At 52.2% G+C, this 5,858-nt stretch overlaps 1 long non-coding RNA gene across 1 annotated transcript; it reads left to right on the forward strand.

Moving 5' to 3' along the window:
* Positions 1–622: 622 nt before the first annotated feature.
* On the forward strand, positions 623–878 carry LOC113972682. The gene is made up of 2 exons (XR_003535966.1): positions 623–662; positions 794–878. It is a non-coding gene; the product is annotated as an uncharacterized LOC113972682 (long non-coding RNA).
* Positions 879–5,858: the final 4,980 nt, after the last annotated feature.

A 5,858-nucleotide genomic window follows, 5' to 3' on the forward strand; every position in this document is an offset into this window, starting at 1 on the left:
TGGGTTAGTGCTGGGTTAGTGCTGGGTTAGTGCTGGGTTAGTGCTGGCTTTGGCACTGTCAGGGCAGCAGTTGGGCTCCGTGAGCTCAGAGGGCTTTTCCAACCTTAATTATCCCACAATCCCATGATTCTGTGACTCCATAATCTCTGCTCTCCAGCCCAAACCACCCCAGCATATGAACCCTCTGCTCCCTGGTTTATCCTCCCCAGGGGACCACCAGGATTCACTTCCAGGCAGGAGCTTCTTTCCTGTTGTTACCACCAGGAGAAACCAGGGAAGGTTGTGGGGAAACCCTTCCCACGTCCTCCAAGGTGTTCCTGTCCATGTTTTAGATCTGTGCTAGGGGTGGAGAAGCATCTCCTCTGCTTTTCCCTCCTCTCCCTGGCTTCAGAGATGCTCCCTGAGCCTACAAATATTTGGAATGTCAATACTCTTCCTGCTGGAAGCACATCTGGACCTCAAATTTGGATCCCCAGCTTTCTCTCTGCCTGTTTTATTCATGCTAATTCAATGCCATCAACAAAACACTCCCATTTTACCTTAAATCTCCCATTCCCACCTGAAAGTCTGCAGGGGAAACACACCTTGCCATGCTCTAAGCAAACAATATTCACATTTTACAGTTCCCAACCTGGCAGAATGTGATCTCCTGGAGTCCCCTGGTGAGATAAAGTAACCATTTGCTGTTCACTCCTGACCTGAACTCCCATTTATTCCACTGAAATGTGGTTATCAAGCTCTACAGAGCAACTTTCATGCTAAAAATAATCACAGTTTTCCAAATGTATTACAGAATTTCTTAGAAGACAGAAGCCCAGGGAGGATTCCCCAAAGCAGAATGCAAGGCTGAAGAAATGAAAGAATAATTTAGAGCCTTAGAAAGTGGATCATTTATAATTTTTTTTCCCCCTTAATATTGCAAAATTCATAAAATCAATGATTCATGGGAATATTTGCCTGGCCATCGAGGCAGCTTTGTAACAGGGTAAATAATTGAGATGCCTTTATTACATTATTTATTGGAAAATTCACAGCATAAATAATTCAAAATCAGCTAATTATGTGGAAACTGAGGGCTAAAGGGGGGCAACACAGTCCATTAGTTATGGCCACACAGTGGAATTTAATTCCCTTTTTCCAGGAGCAGGAGGTTCTGGCAAGAGCAGGGACAGTGGGGAGGCAGCTCCTGAGGGCACGGGGTGATGGGAGTCCTGCTGGTGCTGCTCCCAAACTGCATCCAGAGGGTGTAGGATCCCATCCCCATCCCTGGGATCTCTGGGAATCAGATCCTGAACTGGTTGCAGGTCTGGCTCTGCTGCCTGGGCTGGGTGATTTCAGACCTGCATGGAATCATGGAATGGTTTGGGTGGGAGGGGACCTTGGAGATCATCTCATTCCACCCCCTGCCATGGGCAGGGACACCTTCCACCAGCCCAGGTTGCTCCAACCTGGCCTTGGACACTTCCAGGGATTCCAGGGGCAGCCACAGCTTCTCTGGGCAACCTGTGCCAGGGCCTCCCCACCCTCCCAGGGAAGGGTTTTCTCATCATGTCCCATTGAAACCTTTTCTCTTTAGTTTAATCCCAACCCCTCTTGTCCTGTCACTCTGCCCTTGTCCAAAGTCCCTCTCCAGCAGGAGGAGAGTCCACCTTACAGGCAGCTCTGATTTCCCTCTGGAATCCAGGTCTCCCTTCCTGGTTTTGCTCAAGGTCTGCCCAGCAGCCAGTTGTGCCAGAGAGGGGAAATTTTGGAATAATTAGTGGAAAGCAGGAGCCAGCCCCTTGCTGGGCACATAGGGATGGGCCCTGGAGATTGGATGTTCCTGTTGTCATTGTGACCTTTGACTTTTGGAGGTAAGAATAGGGTATAACACAAATTAATTTTTCTCTGCCTCTTCTGATGCTGATTTTTGACTTGCACGAGCTTCATTATTAAAAGCACAACCTCTTCCCTTCCTCCCTCCCACCTCCCCGTCTTTTCTAACCTATAAAAGCACCAGCAGCCTGACAGAGCCGTGGCTGCTGCTTTCAAAGCCTGGACTTCTTCAGGAATTTGGGAATAAGCAGCTTCCTCCTCTCAGCTCTGCCTGGCAGCTCAGGGAGAGGGAATGTCTGGGGTAGGATACAAACAGGAATTATAATACAGGATTATGGCTCTGGTTTGGAAAATGCCACCCAAGCAAATGAAGAGTTGTGCACCTCCTATGTATAAAACATGAATTTTTTTGCCATGTTGCTGTAATTGGAACAGCACAGCAATTATTCTTAATTCTTCCCCGGGAGGGTGGGGAGGCCCTGGAATGGATTTCCCAGAGAAGCTGTGGCTGCCCCATCCCTGGAAGTGCCCAAGGCCAGGTTGGATGTGGCTCTGAGCACCCTGGGCTCTGGAAGTTGTCCCTGCCCATGGCAGGGGGTGGAACGAGGTGATTTTTAAGGTCCCTCCCCACCCAAACCATTCCAGGATTCCATGATCTGGAATAAAGTCCTGGTGTGGACACAGAACCCCTGGGTGGGCACAAAGCTGCTGGCACAGAGCTCAAACAGAGGGAAATTTGGGACCACTCTGGAAAGAGCCAAGTGGGTTTTATCCAAGTCACCCTCCTTGGAAGTGATAAAACAACAAGTGGATGTGGCATTCCATGATGTGGTTTAGTGGGAATGGGGGTATTTTTGCTGGAATTGTCCAAGGTCAGGCTGGATGTGGCTTTGAGCACCCTGGGCCAGTGGAAGGTGTCCCTGCCCATGGGATGGGATGGGTTTTAAGGTCCCTTCCAAACAAAACCTGGTGGGATTCTGTGTTTCTCAGCCTGCAGAGATCCCACCTATGTCCAGGAGCTGCTGGGAAATCCCCCCAGTCCCACCTACAAGCCATTCCTGCAGGGCTGGCTGGAGCTCTGGAGCCAAAGGATGGATCCAGCTGCTCCTGCAACCCAGGCAGAGCTATTTTTGATGCAAACATGGTGCTGAATTCCCCACAGGGGGGTTAAACTGGGGGTTTAAACTGGTGATCATCTGCTGCTCGGCTCGGGAGGGGTGAGAAGCCCAGAGAGGGGGTGGCTGCAGATGCTGCAGGTCTTGTTGCACCTTTGCACTGTCCCTCTGGCTCCACTTCTCCCTGCCCTGGAGCAGAAGCACTGCCAGCACCCAAAGAGTGCCCAGAGCTGGCCTGGGACACCCCGAGGAGCCCTGTGGATCCCAAAGGTGCTCCCAGAAATAGCGGGACTGTTGCTTTGGATGAAGCTCCTGGTGAGGCACAAGTGCCATCAGGGACCATGAGAGGGTTGGGGAGAGGGCAGGGCCACCCAGCTGGGGATGGGACAAGGGACAGGATGAGGAAATGGCCTCAAGGGGCACCAGGAGAGCTTTAGGTTGGGTATTAGGGAGAATTTCTTCCCTGAAAGGGTTATCCAGCCCTGGCACAGCTGCCCAGGGCATCTCCCCATGCCCAGTCCCAAGTGTCCCCTGCCCGTGGGGACCCTGCCAGGCAGGGAGGGGGGTGCTGGGGTGCTGTCAGAGCTGCCCTGCTCTGCGCTCTGCCACCCACCCCTGTGCCAGGGGGGCAAAGCTTTGGAGGTGTTTTTTCCCTGCCAATACCTTTGGAATCTCCGCTCTGCTCAGCATTCCAGGCCATGCTGCAGCCAGCACACATCCCCTCATGCTGTCCTCTGCCAGAACACTCCCCCTTCCCCCTGGCCCTGCACAGAGCTGCCTTTCAGCTCCAGACCTGCTTTTGGCTCAGCCTGGCCCGTCCCCAGAGGGGTCATTAATTCCAAGTCGTGGATGATTTGCCACCAGCAGCACCAGGCTGGTGGGACAGCCCCTGATGGACCTCGTGGGTCCCTCCCAGCTCAGAATATTCAGTGAAAAATAATCTGTGACCACTGAACCCTGTGGGTCCCTCCCAGCTCAGAATATTCTGTGAAAAATAATCGGTGAAACTCCGACCCCTGAACTTCGTGGGTCCCTCCCAGCTCGGAATATTCCGTGGAATGAATCCGTGGAGCTCTGAGGGCTCAGCCTTCAGTTCTGCAGCTTTTGGGGACGTTGGTTGTTGGTTTTGCCTAAGCCAGTTGTGTCTGGGACTTGTCAGCCCTAGCAGTGCTCCCATCTGGGTGCAATCCAGACCTCGTGGCACCCTCAGGAAGCTGAGAGGAAACCGCTGGTTCTGGCAGAGGAAGAGCTCAGTTATTCCAGGCAGCTTCTCTGGGATGTTTTCCGCCTCCTGGGAACTGGGAGAGTCAGATCCTGGCTCCTGACTTGTCCTGCTGATGGAGTCTTTGCCCACCCACCACGTCTGTGTCTGACCAGGATGAGAGCCCACGTAGGATCTCGGGTTTGCCTCTCACCTTTCAAGCTTGGACTCAAAAAACGTGCCTTTGTCAGGCCAAGGGACTCCCCCAGCCCAGGGGGAAGGTGCAGCCAGGAGGGAAAAAACAAGATGTGGGAATCCCTGGGAGACAAAAAGGTGCTGGTCCTGCAGCACTGGAGCAGCCCGGGGTGTCCCTGAGGTGCAGGAAGGATCTTGAGAGCTGCAGAGAGGGCTGAGCTCTCACAGCCTCTGGAGAAGGCACCACCCTCTCCTCAGCCCAGGGTGGGCCTGAGCACCCTGCTCTTCACCTGCCCCTCATCCAAGGGTGCTGGGAGCTGGAGAGGTGCTGGGAGAGAAGATGTCCCTGCTGAAGACAAGGTTGAAGAACTGGATTGGCAGTGGTGACCGCCCTCCCTGCTGAGCTCCATCCCACCCTGAGTTGCCTGTGCAGAGATAATAAAAGAAATAAAATAAAATAAAATAACATAAAATAAAATAACATAACATAAAATGTGATTATGCAGCTGAATTTGACAGCTCTGCACCTGCCTACCCTGGCACAGCTCAGGCTCCTGGCACAACCCAGCCTGCTGTGGGGAAGGAGCTCACCCAGCATCCTGCTCCTCCCAGAGCCCAGGAACTGCACGTCCATCTCCCCTGGGCCTGGCTGTAGCCATTAATCCAGGCTAAAATTCCCTCCAGACCTCACTCCAGGAATCCCAGAGTGCTCCTTTCCCTCCCTGCTGAGGTGGGCAGGCTGCACACCAGGCTTTGGAATTGGTTCAGCAATCCCTTCCCTGGCCAAGGGCTCCCCCTAAAACCCATCCCAGGTGATCTGTGAACCATTCCCACCATCAGGATCACTTGGAAGAGGGATCTTTTTCTTTATCCAATGGCTCCACGTGGTAATGGATGCTCTCTGATCCTCCTTGGAGGGTTTGTTGTGCTCCTTCCACCACAGATGGGGAAAAACTGAGGCACAAAGGGTTGGAAAAACCCTCTAAAATCATCATCCCACAGACTGGGGGGAGAGTCAGGTGTGCTCTGCCTGACCTTGTGAAAGGTCATTTTTGGGGAATAAATCCCTTTCTTTCTGGCAGGTTTTGTGCTGAGTGTGTGTTTTATTTCCTGGGTTTGGGGTTTTTTTCAGGCAGGAAATCATGGATAATGAATTGGGATTGAAACAAATCGCTCTGAGCTGCCTGGCCAAGACCAAAATCTCCTTGTTTGTGGGGCTGAGTCAAGAGTCCAACCCTTCCCAAGGCCACCCCTGGCCCCAAGTGCCACATCCACACATTTTTTTGAACCCTTGATGCAGCCAGACAAAGGCACAGCCTCTCCAACCTCTCTTTTCCTGGAGAGCAGTTCAGAGGGGACTAAAAAAAAAAAAAATAAAAAAAATGGACAACTCCATTTATTATAATAAACCAAGCACGTTGAGCAGCCCTCCCCAAATTTACAACCGGCGCAGAGCTTCACCCAGACATTTTATGAGCACAGTGTGCCACTCTCCATGGAGACAGGAATGTTTATTTAGCCCAAACCCGAGC

Source organism: Neopelma chrysocephalum, unplaced genomic scaffold, assembly GCF_003984885.1.
Source record: "Neopelma chrysocephalum unplaced genomic scaffold, ASM398488v2 Primary Assembly neopelma1_95, whole genome shotgun sequence".
Taxonomy (NCBI): Eukaryota; Metazoa; Chordata; class Aves; order Passeriformes; family Pipridae; genus Neopelma; species Neopelma chrysocephalum.